Source organism: Monopterus albus, unplaced genomic scaffold (genome assembly GCF_001952655.1).
Source record: "Monopterus albus unplaced genomic scaffold, M_albus_1.0 scaffold183.1, whole genome shotgun sequence".
Lineage (NCBI taxonomy): Eukaryota > Metazoa > Chordata > Actinopteri > Synbranchiformes > Synbranchidae > Monopterus > Monopterus albus.
In genome coordinates, this window is record NW_018128063.1 from 504954 (window position 1) to 518391 (window position 13438).

The following is a 13438-nucleotide window of genomic DNA, read 5'->3' on the forward strand; positions in this document are numbered from 1 at the left end:
AGTTTGCCCAGCGGCACCTGCCTCTCTTCCTTTCCTCACACTAGTCTGCTCCCTTGCACTGATTGCACTATTCGACACACCTGCCCCGCTTCCCTGATCACTCACCAGCCAGGCCCCATATGTGTTATCGCTTTGTTTTTGTGCCAAGTACGCCCGCTATATTTTTCTGTGTTTTTCTTGAGTCTCTATACCTGCCCTGCCATATCTGTTTTTCCTCCTGTCCGGACCGCTCCTCTGGACCCTGGATTCACTCAGCTCTACCAGCCACCGCCTCACAGGTTGTTGCACAGTCTCCTTTCACCTGTTTGTTTTTTCCATACTCCTATTTTCTCAGTCATCATCGCCTCCACCTCGACCAGCCCAGGAGTGAACCCAACGTCCGCAGCCCGGCCCATTATCATCCACCATACCATTGACCGTGTTTCTTCTGCCGCTGATCGACACCCGGTCATCTCTCTCAACATCCCTTCTGTATTTATTTCCTTGTACAGCACTGTAAATAAACCTCACTGTTTGCACCGAAGCCAGCTACCTGGGCCTGTCTTTTCCGCTCACTCTGTGTTTGAGCATTCCTAACAGAAAGAACTGGCCAACATGGACCCTGCTGGCTTCGGTGCAAGTAGTGCCTCTGCTCCGGCACACATTACCGCACAAATAGACAGAATGGCTCAGGCACTGCAGCAGCAACAAAAGGGCATATCCTCTCTGACCCAGCAAGTAGCACAGCTCACCTCACTGCTTTTGTCTCACCACGGTCACGCTGCCACCCCAGATCCACACTCAGCTCCCCGTTCTGCCAGCCCCTGCCGTGATCCGCCTATCCCAGAACTGGATGTCTTCAATAGCAGCGTGGACAAGTGCCGGGGTTTTCTGCTGCAGTGCCGCCGGGTGTTCGATCAGCAACCACAGACATTTAGCACTGACAAAGAGAAAATAAGCTACATCACCAACCGGCTACGAGGGAAAGCGTTTACCTGGGCCGGGGCTGCGGACACCAGTGGCATGCTCATCAGCACCACCATCACCGAGTTCCTAGAAGAAATACAGACTGTTTTTTCACCTTCATCTCATCAGGGCCAAGCTGCCAGGGAGCTCATGACTATCCGCCAGGGGGCTCGCCAGGTCCTGGATTACTCCATTGACTTCTGGGTCCTTGCAACGGAGGCCGGCTGGGAGGACCGCACGTAACGCACGGCCTTCTGGCACGGCCTCAATGATAACATCAAGGCGGAACTGAACACTCATGACGAGCCCCCTTCTCTCCGCTCCCTGGTAGACCTGGCCATCTGCATAGACAAACAGCAATGCTCTTTCCGCCAAGAAAGAGCAGGGCAGCAGTCGGCCCCCCGGACCCGCACCACGGCCGCTCTACCTGCTTAAGCCCGGGTTCCTCTCCGCATGGGGGACTCCCACACCTGCACTTCCCGAAGAACGGATGGAACCATGGACTTGGGATGTGCCCGTCTAACCCCCGAGGAACGGGCCCGCCGCATCCACACCAGGTCGTGCCTGTACTGTGGGGCCCCTGAACATCTTATCGCAACCCACCAGGCCGGGTACCAGCTGCCTCCTCCCTGTGCTCCTGGAGATAGCTGGTCAGGCATCCTCCCACTGTGCTCTCCTTGTCTCCTTGACTCTGGAGCCGGGGGTAACCTCATGGACCTTGGCCTATCAATTAAGGTAACTACTTTTCAGCCCCAGCTCTCTATTTATGCTGCATTTATTCTTGTTGTTTAAACCATAATTACAAACAGCTGTGAAGGGAAACCCCTTTGTGCCAGCCTCTTGGTTTGTATGCTGGAGATATCAGTATAACATGTCAGCAAACTGTTGGTTGAATGGCTGCAAATGAACCAGCACTGGCAGCTGCATCAAGGTAAAATCTACTTTTAAACACTGAAACACCATTTGGTAGGTGTTTGTTTGTATCAGGTTTCACTTGGTAATGAAGAGCTACAGATACATTGTTCAACAAAAGAAGCGAAATTATCTGGTTTGACTACAGTGTTGGCATTTGGCCTAACCACCTGTTGTTCCTATTCTACCAACACTGCATGATTGCAGCATTAAAGCTCTAATCCAACCAAATATAATAGCTGTTTTAACTTAAATTTTCATGATTGGATGTTTCTAAGGACTATGTGGGCATGTACAAACTGCAGTGATATCTCCCCCACCATGCTGTTTTTTGCACCTTGTAGCTTTTTGAGACAAGAGAGTTTGGTGACATAATGTAATTCAAATAAACATAAAAGCCGATCATGCTTTAGTTGCCAGGAATGGATACAAAAAAATCACTGAAATACACTGATAGTGAATGTTTTGCAGATGCAGATGCAGGTCATGTTGCTAAAAATATATTGGTGCAGCTTTATAGTTCTTACTAAATGTTGCTACTTACATGAACAGCCCTTTGGGCCAGCATGCGACAGCCTTTTTTTGTTTTTGTTTGTTTTTAGTGTTAGGAGCCGCAGGTTGACAGACAGATTGGTGCGTGCCCGCAGTAATGCGGTCTCTGTACCGGCCCGTTGTGCTGAAGAAGGAGCTGAGTCGTAAGACGAAGCTCTCAATTTACTGGTCGATCTATGTTCCTACCCTCACTTATGGCCATGACCAAAAGAATGAGATCGCGGATACAAGCAGCAGAAATGAGTTTCCTCTGGAGAGTGGCTGGGGATAGGGTGAGGAGCTCAGTCACCCGTGAGGAGCTCAGAGTAGAGCCGAACCATTTAGCGGAACCAGCTGAGGTTGCTCAAGCACCTGTTTAGGATGCCCCCCGGATGCCTCCCTGGGGAGGTATTCTGGGCATGTCCCTCTAGGAGAAGGCCTCAGGGCAGACCCAGGAGATGTTGGAGAGTCTATGTGTCCCGGCTGGCCGGGGAATGCCTTGGGCTTCCTCCTGAGGAGCTAGAGGAGGTGTGTGGGGAGAGGGAAGTCCGGGAGGCTCTGCTCAGGCTATGGCCCCTGCAACCCGGTCCCGGATGAAGTGGATGAAGATGGATGGATGGATGGATGGGTTAATCATCAACACCACTGATGGGAAATAATGAAATACTGTATTGTTGAACAGATTTCAGAGATAGATTATTTTCAATTTTCATTTAACTTTGTGAAAGTCTACTGTAGCTGTTGAATCACAATCCATAAAATATCCATATTATCAATGTGCTTTTCTTGCTAAACCAATGCATGCAGTATATTTGGAATCTGGTCAATAAAAACCACAGCCTTACCGTTGCACTTTGGTACAGTTTTGTGCAAAATAATTAATTGCATCCTGACACCATTTGACATTATGTCAGAGAAACAATATTACAGTATAACAATGGCATGCTTACATACAATGACAGCACAGACTTGTGGCTTGTGACTGTAACACATACTATGTGCTACTGCTTGTTGAAAGTTCTGTTTAAGCCTCTCATGCAGGAGCAGCTGTCTGATTCCAGTTCACGCATCCTAACCCAACGGAACAGTAAGACAGCATTACTATTTCTTTTACTTTTTTCATCTCTCAAAACCCTCACAGACATGCTAACTTTTACTCACTTTTCACACATAACAGATTGAGAAAGCTTGGCCAGCAATGACTGTTATTCCTTGTGAATGTGACCCGACTTTGCAGCCTGCACACCCTCCTCACCACCATCATCTTGACTCCAGTGAAAGCTGAGGTATGTTTACTACTCCGTTCTCTACTGAAAAGGGTTTTTTTTTTTTTTTGAGGAAAGCTGAACATTGCAGCCTGCAGCTTTCCAATTCTCTGGGACAAGTCATTAACAAGTTAGTTAGTGGGACACTATACTGTAAATCAGACAACTGTCCAGTTGTACTACAGTATGTAAATTACATACTCAACACAACCCTAGAACCAGATTGATGAGAGGCCAGATACTGCCAACTACTTTGTATCTGTATGTGTGAATGCATCATTACTCATACTATCTCTTCCACTTGTGCAATTTATCTCTCACTCACAAACACACTCTACTTTCCCTAATTCATTCCCAGTGTCTCTTGTTTGCTTGCACATGCACTAGCAAACATGCACACCTGATTGTTATCCAACTGTGCCATCAATTAGTAGGCCTGGGTTATGAAACCCTGGCCAGCTTGTCACCAAACATTGTATGTGTATCGCTGCTCAAAGTGGACACTGATCCTGCACACTTTTTTTTTTTTTTTTTTGGTTGCTTTGGCTTGAATGAAGGTTGCATCAGTTTACATCAGCAGCAGGCACTGTGGCAACCCCAACACCCCCACCCCCAACTCCCCCAGCTGTGTGGGCAGTGCAAACACAAAGAGAGCTGGAGGGCAACGCACAGATCACTTCACCTCAAATTTGCTGTCTTTCCACTTCCGGGCTCTAAATAGTGGAGATGATTTGGTTGCTAATGGCCTTCTAACCTCATATGAACCTATGTCAGGTCTACATGCTGAGATAAGGCCCAAAACTGTCATTAATGTTTGTGGGAAGTCGAGAGACTGTGTGATGGTCTGCTCTGATACCAGGGTTGTAATCATAAGCTAATAACACAAAACTATTATATCAGTCAAACTTTAACATAGCATATATTTCAAAAGGAGGTTAACTAAAAAACCAATGGATCAGTGCTTTACAGATTAAAGACAATAAGAGAAAAATCCATTTTAATATTTAAAAATCATTCAAATTAATACAGTTAATAAAAATGAATAAATAAATAACAGGAGAAATATTGGATACAAAACAGATACTAAATAAATGATAGTAAAAAGTTTTAAGTCAGAAGTCAAACCAAAAAGGTGTGTCCTAAATTTACTACTCTAAGATCTCCTGGCACACTGTTCCAATGGCTCAGAGCAACAAGTGAAAGTTGTCTCACCAAAGGTTTCTGTCCTGCATTTTAGAACCACTAGTAGACTCATGCCACAAGAGCCCAGACTGGTTCACATATCAGAAGCATATCAGACAAGTATGCTGGTTCAAGAGCATAAAGTGCTTTAAAAAATTAAAAATCAATACAAGAACCAAGAAGCGATCAGTGTAACAGCTTTAAAACAGGTGTAATGTATTCTCTCCTTCAGGTCCTGTTCAACACTTGGGCAGCTGAGTTCTGAACCAACTGTAGCTTATGTATAACTTTTTTGGGAAGATCAGAGAAGGCAGCATTACAGTAGTCCAGTCTCCTGGATATTGTAAAAGCAGCCCACAGTAACTAGCCCATTATTAATACTATCAATATTGCATCCGTTTCACAGAATTCTTTTTAGATACAGTACAGAGATTAGGCAATGTATGATTTTTAACACATAACAAAGGGTATAGCTTTATTTTCAGAAATGTATGAGGCCTGCATATTAAAGGCTACAGTAAAGCAATTTACCAAATTTTAGTAATTAACGGTAATATAAAACTATGTAGAGTATTCAGTATTTCTGTATTATTAATGCATTATTACCTAAATCGTTTTTAGTTTTCATTATGTTATATCCTTTGATAATGTTGACTCACATCTTTCTAATAAAGATGTATTTTTAAAAGATTAGTCAAAAAAGTAACCCAAAACAAAATTGACACCACCTTTAATTTAGCTCAAAGTAGTTTCATCAGGTATTCCTGTCAAGTGAAGTACAGTCCCAGTAATCTTCATTAATAAAGAAGGCCAGCCATTGTGCTGCTAGAGATGTGAAACCCATGGCAAAAAAGTCTGCATAGCACTCACTGCTGCTTATTAAGCATATTGCTTTGAGCCCACAGTAATAACTACAAGTGAGTCAAGATGAGTGTCAACATTTGTACCATTAAGGTCTTCTCTCGTCTAGTCTATACAGTAGTGGCTGTGCAGTCAGAGAACAATGTTCACAAAGAATTTAGAGAGAAAATCAACCTGAAATGTTAACAGTGATGGGCACATTGCACATGGCAACATGATCGAATGTAAAACAGGCCAAAAACTGAGCTGTCAAAAACCAGATCAAGTGAGAGTTGAAATGCGTGTTGTAAAAAGGGTAAACACAGAGCCTGTTTTCCAAACTGGCTTGAAAATCATTAGAAGAATAAATTAATAAATAAATAACAACTTATAATATGTAATTTGAATATTAAAAGCAATGATGTATGTATATTGATAATATATTCAAAGACGGGCATTGAAAAATTAAGTGCAGCACAGGTGTGTAATTGCAAAGTTTGTATGATTCCTTACACTGAACAGCTATTGCCAATGATAACAAAATGAGCAACATAACATATAAAAGAACATACAGCTGTGATTTAAATTCTCTTTCTTTGACCAAAACAAGCTTTCTGAATATGTCATCTTAGACCTCAAACTGTGAGGGTCACTGCTCATTTTTTGGCTGAAATACTGTATATACAGAAAAGAATTAATAATTTGATTGAGGAAATAATTTTCAGATTGATCAATAATGAAACTAAATGTTAGTGCAGCATTTATATACATTCATTGAACCAGAAGTAATTTAAAAAAATGCCAGCACTGGCTTTAGGTGCAGTATATCTACAGTACAACATAACTTAAGCTGGTCTATCTCTTGTCTGTGTAACAAACCCACTTTTATTGACTCACTTCTTTTGAGCTCCCTTAGCCTAGTTAGTACCGTACTAAGGATGGGCAGAGTGACTAATAGCATCAGTAGGATCAATTCCAAAAGCTCTACAGCTAACTGAGCTTAGTTACCAGTTAATGCTCTAAAACAAGGCACTGTCTGGAAGTTTCCACTGGAACATTTCATCTTCCATGTTGGCACCTCCGTATCCCATTAACACAGAGCCACCGTCAACCCACCTGCTACTTGTAATATGCAAGACTTTAAATAAATGCACCTGTTGCTGAAGCTAAGACAGCTGTAGGAACTTCTTTCATGGGAATGGAAACAGACATTAGTCACCTGTCAAATGAAAGTCACAGGTTAGTTATGGCCCTAAAACTGACCTCCACACATTAGGTCAGCTTGAAACTTACAAGTAGTGTTCAAATTGAAGAAGGCAGCCATTCTGAAGTGTCTGTTGTCTATGAGCCATGTGATTTTTAAGACTAAAGAATAAAAAATAAAATAAAATAAATCACTATTGCGGCGTCTTCCAGAGAGTGGAGGCCCTCTTTTGATTTAGCTTAAAAGTAACTCCACATCTTCTAAGATATATTCACACCACAGTTATCTGTTAATCCAAATCTACTTGAATTAACACTATGCAAGTTTGAATAGTGCTTGATCCTCTCAGATTTTTAAAACAGAGGCTTTGTATATGTATTTCCTAGAGTGGAGACAGAAATATGGAGAGTCAGGCCAGATTCACACAGATGTTCATGCTGCATGAAAAAACACATCCGCTCTCATTCTTCTGAATTGAGAAAGTGTGCTGGCAGCAGGGAACAGCAGCACAGGGGACCCTGAAAAAATGAAGTAGTGTTGTGCAGAAAAAAGTTGGATCTGATTCAACTTTTTCTGCAGTACATTGTGATGTCTGGGAAGGTGCTGTGTTGGTAAAACACGTGCCAAATGTCAACATGCGAGTTGTCAGTGTGACGATTTGTTGTGGCGACCCCTAAACAGGAAAAGCTGAAAGTGACTTTCTTTCAAAGAAAAAGATGGAGGAAAAGAAAAAGTGATTCAGAAGCAGGCCAGGAGGCAGCTGATGGAGAGAAGCATCAGCTGCAAACTCTGAGACAGTCAAATTTTACTGATATTTGAATCTAAATCCAGCTGAGTTCCAATTGAGCTGTACAATAACTGACAAAGTAGGAGTGTGGAGCAAGGATCTCCTGAGCTATAACAAGTGATAACAGGCCAGTAAATGGTGTGATAACATCCGACTCAGGCGGAAAGCCAAATGCAGTATGTGTGAGTTGTATGCTGTAGATCCTCCTTAGAAATAATAAATTAAAATAAAAATTAAAAACAAAATTTGAATCACGGCAATTAGCCAATACTACTACAAACTAATAATAATAAAAATTTAAATATCCAAAAGGGAATCAGATATAAATGTGTAGACAGAGGAGACAAAGCCAAAAATATATTTCTAACAAAATCAAGAGTGGCTTGTGGGGAACTACAAGAAAAAAAAAAGTTTATTTTCATTTTCAATCTCCACCAAATTTTCATCATAATTATGTCAATATCTATCCCAATGCAAACACTTCCAATCTGGACAGAAAATAATATGGTGAAAGGACATTAAAAAGGAGTCCCCCATCCACAGACACACAAACGCACACACACCAATCACCTTCCAACTTGCCCCCACCCTCCACTCAATAAAACTTTTGGCAGGCCTGAGCTGTTGTAATTGGCAGCCAGCTTGCTGTGCCGATAGACTCCCCTCCGTCCTGCAGGTCAAGAGTAATTTACTGAACTGCTAAACGCCACTAGTTTCTCTCCCTTTCTCTCTTTCTACCCAGTCCAACCCCCTCCTCTTAGAATTTTTTTTCACTCCAGCTTGCATATTGGAATTCCCATCCAGGCTGTATTACAAGCTTAGATGATGGCTTAATCCCCTGTTAATTAGGGACAACATCTCTAGCAGCTGAGGCTAAAGCGGAGAGCAGAGGAGGCTCCAGAGACACGAGGGCTCTGGCTGAGCTTATGGGGCCAGTCAGGAGAGCCTGGCTTGGGCTCAAAGAGCTGCTGAGGAGGGGGGTATAACGGAGGGGTGGGCGGTGGGCTGGATAAGGACTAAAAGGGGCTGCTGGCTAATTCCCCACTGATGGCTCTTCTAGGCTAATGGATCCTGGACAACTGGGCAACCGGATGTTCCTGTTGGCCCTCTCCTCTCCACTTCTGCTGGGTCATAAGTAGTGTGGTTTAGGGGTTGTTTACTGGGGAGTTTAGTTAGGTCTCCAACCTATATTTGGCTGGTTATCATCAAATAGAATACCTTTTTTATGGGCATTTGTTTGACCATAGTCAGGTTTCTGGATTTTTACAAGGTAGGTGGGTGCGCTTGTGTGTTTGTTTCTGTGCATTCATATGAATATTTGCTCATCACCTCATCTGCTTTTCTTGACGACAAAGGATTATATTTCCCATGGTACACACAAAACAAAGCCTCTGTCACACAGAAAAACAAACAAACCTACTTAATCCCAGCCAGAACCATCTTTACACTGTTTTCTTGTGTAAAACTGTCTTGTGTAAAACTCTCTGAGGAAGAATTGGCAGGTAAATGGAGGGAGAAGCAGCAGAATAAAAAGGCAGGAAATGGAGAGAATGGTTGAGGCTCAACAGCATGAAAAATGAGGGCCAAAAAAGCAGATGAAGTGCATCTTCTTACATGTCCTTTGCAGATGGCAACAGAAGCCCATTTATTTGCGCCTGCATCTCCACTGGTTAAGTTTTGGAGTGTGGTGTTAGCAGAGTGCACTATAAATACAGCCAGGCTTGTCGCTGTCTCCCCCTGACTCCCCACCCCAGTAGAAGGGCCAGACTCCTGGGGAGCTTCAAACACTAGGTAATTATCCAGCACCATGCCGCCCGCTGCTTCACTACCTGTGTTCAGCACCGCTGCAGAGGATGGATGGATGGAAGGTGGGGGAGGGAGGGCTGGAAATGGAGAGAGGTCAGGGTACAAGGACATTGTGTGTGAGACAGAGAAAAGAATTCTGTATATAGGTGTGTGTCGGGGATAGGACTAAGGAGCGAAAGAAACATTGACAGTCACAATGGTGAAAGAAAATGAAAATTAGCAGCTGGAAGCCAGCTGTTCAAAACATGTAATCTGTCTGTTTATAGTAAAAGCAGGCAGTTTGTGTTATTAATCCTGTTCTGAAATTATATGAGTGGCCTTTAATATACTATCATTAAAAATATCAATAATTACATTTACATTTTACAAGACTGGAAGTTTACTGTAAATCATGTACATTTTCAGTACAAAATCCATAGATAATTCACACACAAACAGACTAAAGTCAATCATTATCTTATTACTTTATTAAACTATTCTGTTCTTGCTTCTATTTTATGTGTAGATCTAACTGAAAACATGTAATTAAGTTTTGTGCTTATATAGATTTACTTTAGGTACTTGGGTAATTCCATGTCCTGTTATTTTATAATTCTACTTTACTACATTTCAGTCATATTATAAATATTCAGTCATAGTATTATACACGAAAACAGAGCAGTTGAAGGGGCTACTTTTTTTTGCCAAGCAAGAATTTGAATTTTTGGCTTTAGCTACTTTTAGATTATGGTATTGCTAGGTTTACTTAAGGTAAATGTGTACATACTTATTTCTCTACTACTTGTATGAAGAGTATCCTTTTATATAACACTGCTCAGTAGGCCTGTAGACATGGTACAGTATATGACAAAGCACACACATACAGTATATATGCTCTAAGGCTCTGAAACTCAAACACAACATGAAAATGAACAGACAGCAGATAGTGACTGAGGCAGAGAAGGGAAAGAAAACTTTGCCCTTGTGTTTCACCCTTTTAAAGTGTCTTTATTAGGAGTCAGGGACTGATCACACTTTGACCTGCCAAGGTCATGGAGAAGGGCAGCTGTGGTAATTAGTATGCCCTTTGGTGCAGCAGGACTGCATTTGGCTTCAGCAACATTACTATGCTTCACTGTGGGACTAAGGGGTTACGCTAAGCTACGCTAGCCATTAGATTCCTCACTTCTCAGTAGAAGATGCCATGTGAGGCAGTGTTCATCATTAGTGTACCCCATCCAGGGATGTAGAGGACAATGAACACAGCTCAGCCCACTTGACTACTTTTATTTTTGTTGGGTTGCAATTTGGTAAATTTAAAGACAGCAGTAGCAAGTTATAGTTAAGTGTTGGCAGAAACATGTAATGTTAAAATAACATGAATACTTTCAACAAGTAACACAAAGCAACCACAATTTGTAATTCGGTAATTATATCACAGTTTCCTATCACAGTACAATTTTGCTACGTCAACATTTTTATTTGCTATGGGAGGGGCAGTTTGGCTCGGAGGAGGGACTGGAGGTTGAAGTATATGGCCATATTCCTCCACTGCAGAAGGAAGATGTCTTATGGTGTTTTTAGCCCACTTGCTAACATTAGCCTACATTCAAGAAGCATCTGGATTTTGTTCAGATTTGGGTGCGTGAACTTTGTGGCATAACAGTAAGAACAGGAATTCTGGGATGCAGTGCGCAGTCACCAGGCTAAGTCAGCTGTTGACCAAATGCTAATGAACAAACGGTGCCTGTTAAACTCGCTTCATGTCTTTTACAATCATTTAACCCACCATGGGCAATAAAAAAATCACTGTTGCAAACAGTGCAGTGAGCAGAACTGTCATTATTTTTTACTGCCATTACTGCAGGGGTACACTTTACTATATTCTGGGGTGAGGTGCATTTTTTGACAGCTTGCCATGGTGCTGCAGGACACGCAGCTAAACTGACGGACAGAGCAAGAGATTGAATGTAAAGCCTGCCTACAAAGAAAAGTGAAGAAAAGTCACCTACTGAAGAGCAGAATGACTAATCAGGATACTCACTTGCTCTCTCTCTCCATGTCTAAATCACTTGCTTGATCTAAAAAAAAAAAAATCTGATTTTTGTAATACTGTATATGATTTGTGGCATCAGGGAGCTGCTATCAATAATCAGGAGACTCCCTTAACTTCCAGGAAAGGCGGGGTATCTGTCAATGCAAAAAAAAAACAGATTAAGGCAGCTAATGCCTCCTTGTATGTCTACACATTTCAAATGCAGAAAATATAACATATTGCTGGGGAGGCTTTAGAGGTGCTGGGAGGCACCTACTACATATCTAGGCTGAGTGATGGGAAGTGTAGCAGGTAAACAGTAATATAACTTTTTCAAAGAATATAAAGTATCTGTGTAGCTGATTACACTTAAAGTATCAGCGTTTTCTGCTTTGTTTACTTATTAAAAAAGACTTTTGCCTACTGCAGCACTGTTGGCTGGGATATGTGAGGTACTGAGCCCTCACTAACCTCACTATGCCCTTCCTCTGCAGGGCAAAGCAGGCCTATTCTCCACTAGCCATTAATATGCACCTCGTCAGCAAGGCAGTGCCAGGAGCGGCTACACTAACCATTGTTCTGCGACAATCAAATTAGCCCTGCTGATGAGCCCTGAGCTCTGTGACCTCCACAGGCCTAGTGGCTTCCCAGCTACAAAAATGACAGAGAAGACCTGAAAGCTTGAGTCTTCAGGGAGGGCGGGGCTCACATACTGATTTTTGATTATGTGGGCCCTCACTTTATTTATATATTTACCCACTTGAGACAAGGTGTTGAGTGCAGTATATGAAACAGATGCCCTCAGCAAGTAACAAGACGTGAACCTGGTGTTGATGTCTACCAAAGACAAAGAACCTTTATCGTGTGTGCATATTTTTTGCAAGTGTGTTACTTGCCCCTTGTTCGTGCAGCTAGCATACATGTCACACTTAGACATTGTCAGTCAACTCATCCTTCCCAGATCCCTGCAGACCATCCCTCCATTCCCTCCTCCTCACTCGCTCTTTTCACCCCACGTCCGCATTTGTCTGATTTAGTGTGATCAGATGTGAGAGCCGATGCCTGCTGTTGTTAATGCACAGTGGGCCACATATAATAGCAGCTCACGCTGCCTATACTCCCACTCTGCTGTGGGGACACCATGAATCAGGTGGTAATTGGAGAAAGAAAGAGGTAGGAAATTAGATATGCAGCAAACCAATATTTACAGTCCCATCAAACACTGATGGAAGTAGCCCCTCGATTAATGTTTTGTATCCTCCAGTTCATTCTTCTACCCAGCCCCATCCTGGGTGCACAGATTCAACTGAAATATCCTGTACATATATAGAGCAGATTTTTGAAACAAGACTTTATCGCCAGGGAGTTCTCAAAGCCCAGCTCACCTGCAGATTTGATATGGATCAGTGAGGGTTCATTGGGAGAGTGGAGCTTGGCGGAACAAGGTAAAGAAATCACAATCAGATCATGCAATTACACTCTGGATGACTGGATCGGGTGGCAGCTGAATGGTCGATGAACGGGGAAAATGAGAGAGAGGGCTGAAGCAGGAAGTTCATGTCCTGTAATTTTCAAACATGTTAAATGCGATACTCTGACAGTTGAATGTGGGCTTTTTCCCTTCAGTTGGCAGATATTACAATATGGAGGAAAAATTGTTAACATTAATTTTATCGATATTTAACCGAGAATCAGCTTGTTAGATTTCTGAACTTTGTCCCTATAATTTGACAAGGGCCAAATGGTGAAAACCAGACTCAATTTCATTGTGTCAAGGTATCACTTGAAGATGTTTTGCCGATTATCCAACTCATTTGTTTGCTCTGCAAAGTTCTGGACACGTATTCATTTTTGGACCCAGTGAAGATTCAGTGTGATTAATGAAAAAACAGTCCCTCTACTTTATTAGTTTATAATTACAGTAACAAGACATTAATGATTATTAGAGTGAT

The 13438-nt window shown here is 42.3% G+C and overlaps 1 long non-coding RNA gene across 1 annotated transcript in view; it reads left to right on the forward strand.

Annotated features, from left to right (window-relative positions):
* The first annotated feature begins 1567 nt into the window (after positions 1–1567).
* LOC109969846 (uncharacterized) overlaps positions 1568–13438 on the forward strand; it is a 14366-nt gene continuing 2495 nt past the window's right edge. The window contains exons 1-3 of the long non-coding RNA XR_002276320.1: positions 1568–1680; positions 3430–3475; positions 3566–3674. This is a non-coding gene — a long non-coding RNA (uncharacterized LOC109969846). The remainder of the gene's footprint in view (positions 1681–3429; positions 3476–3565; positions 3675–13438) is intronic.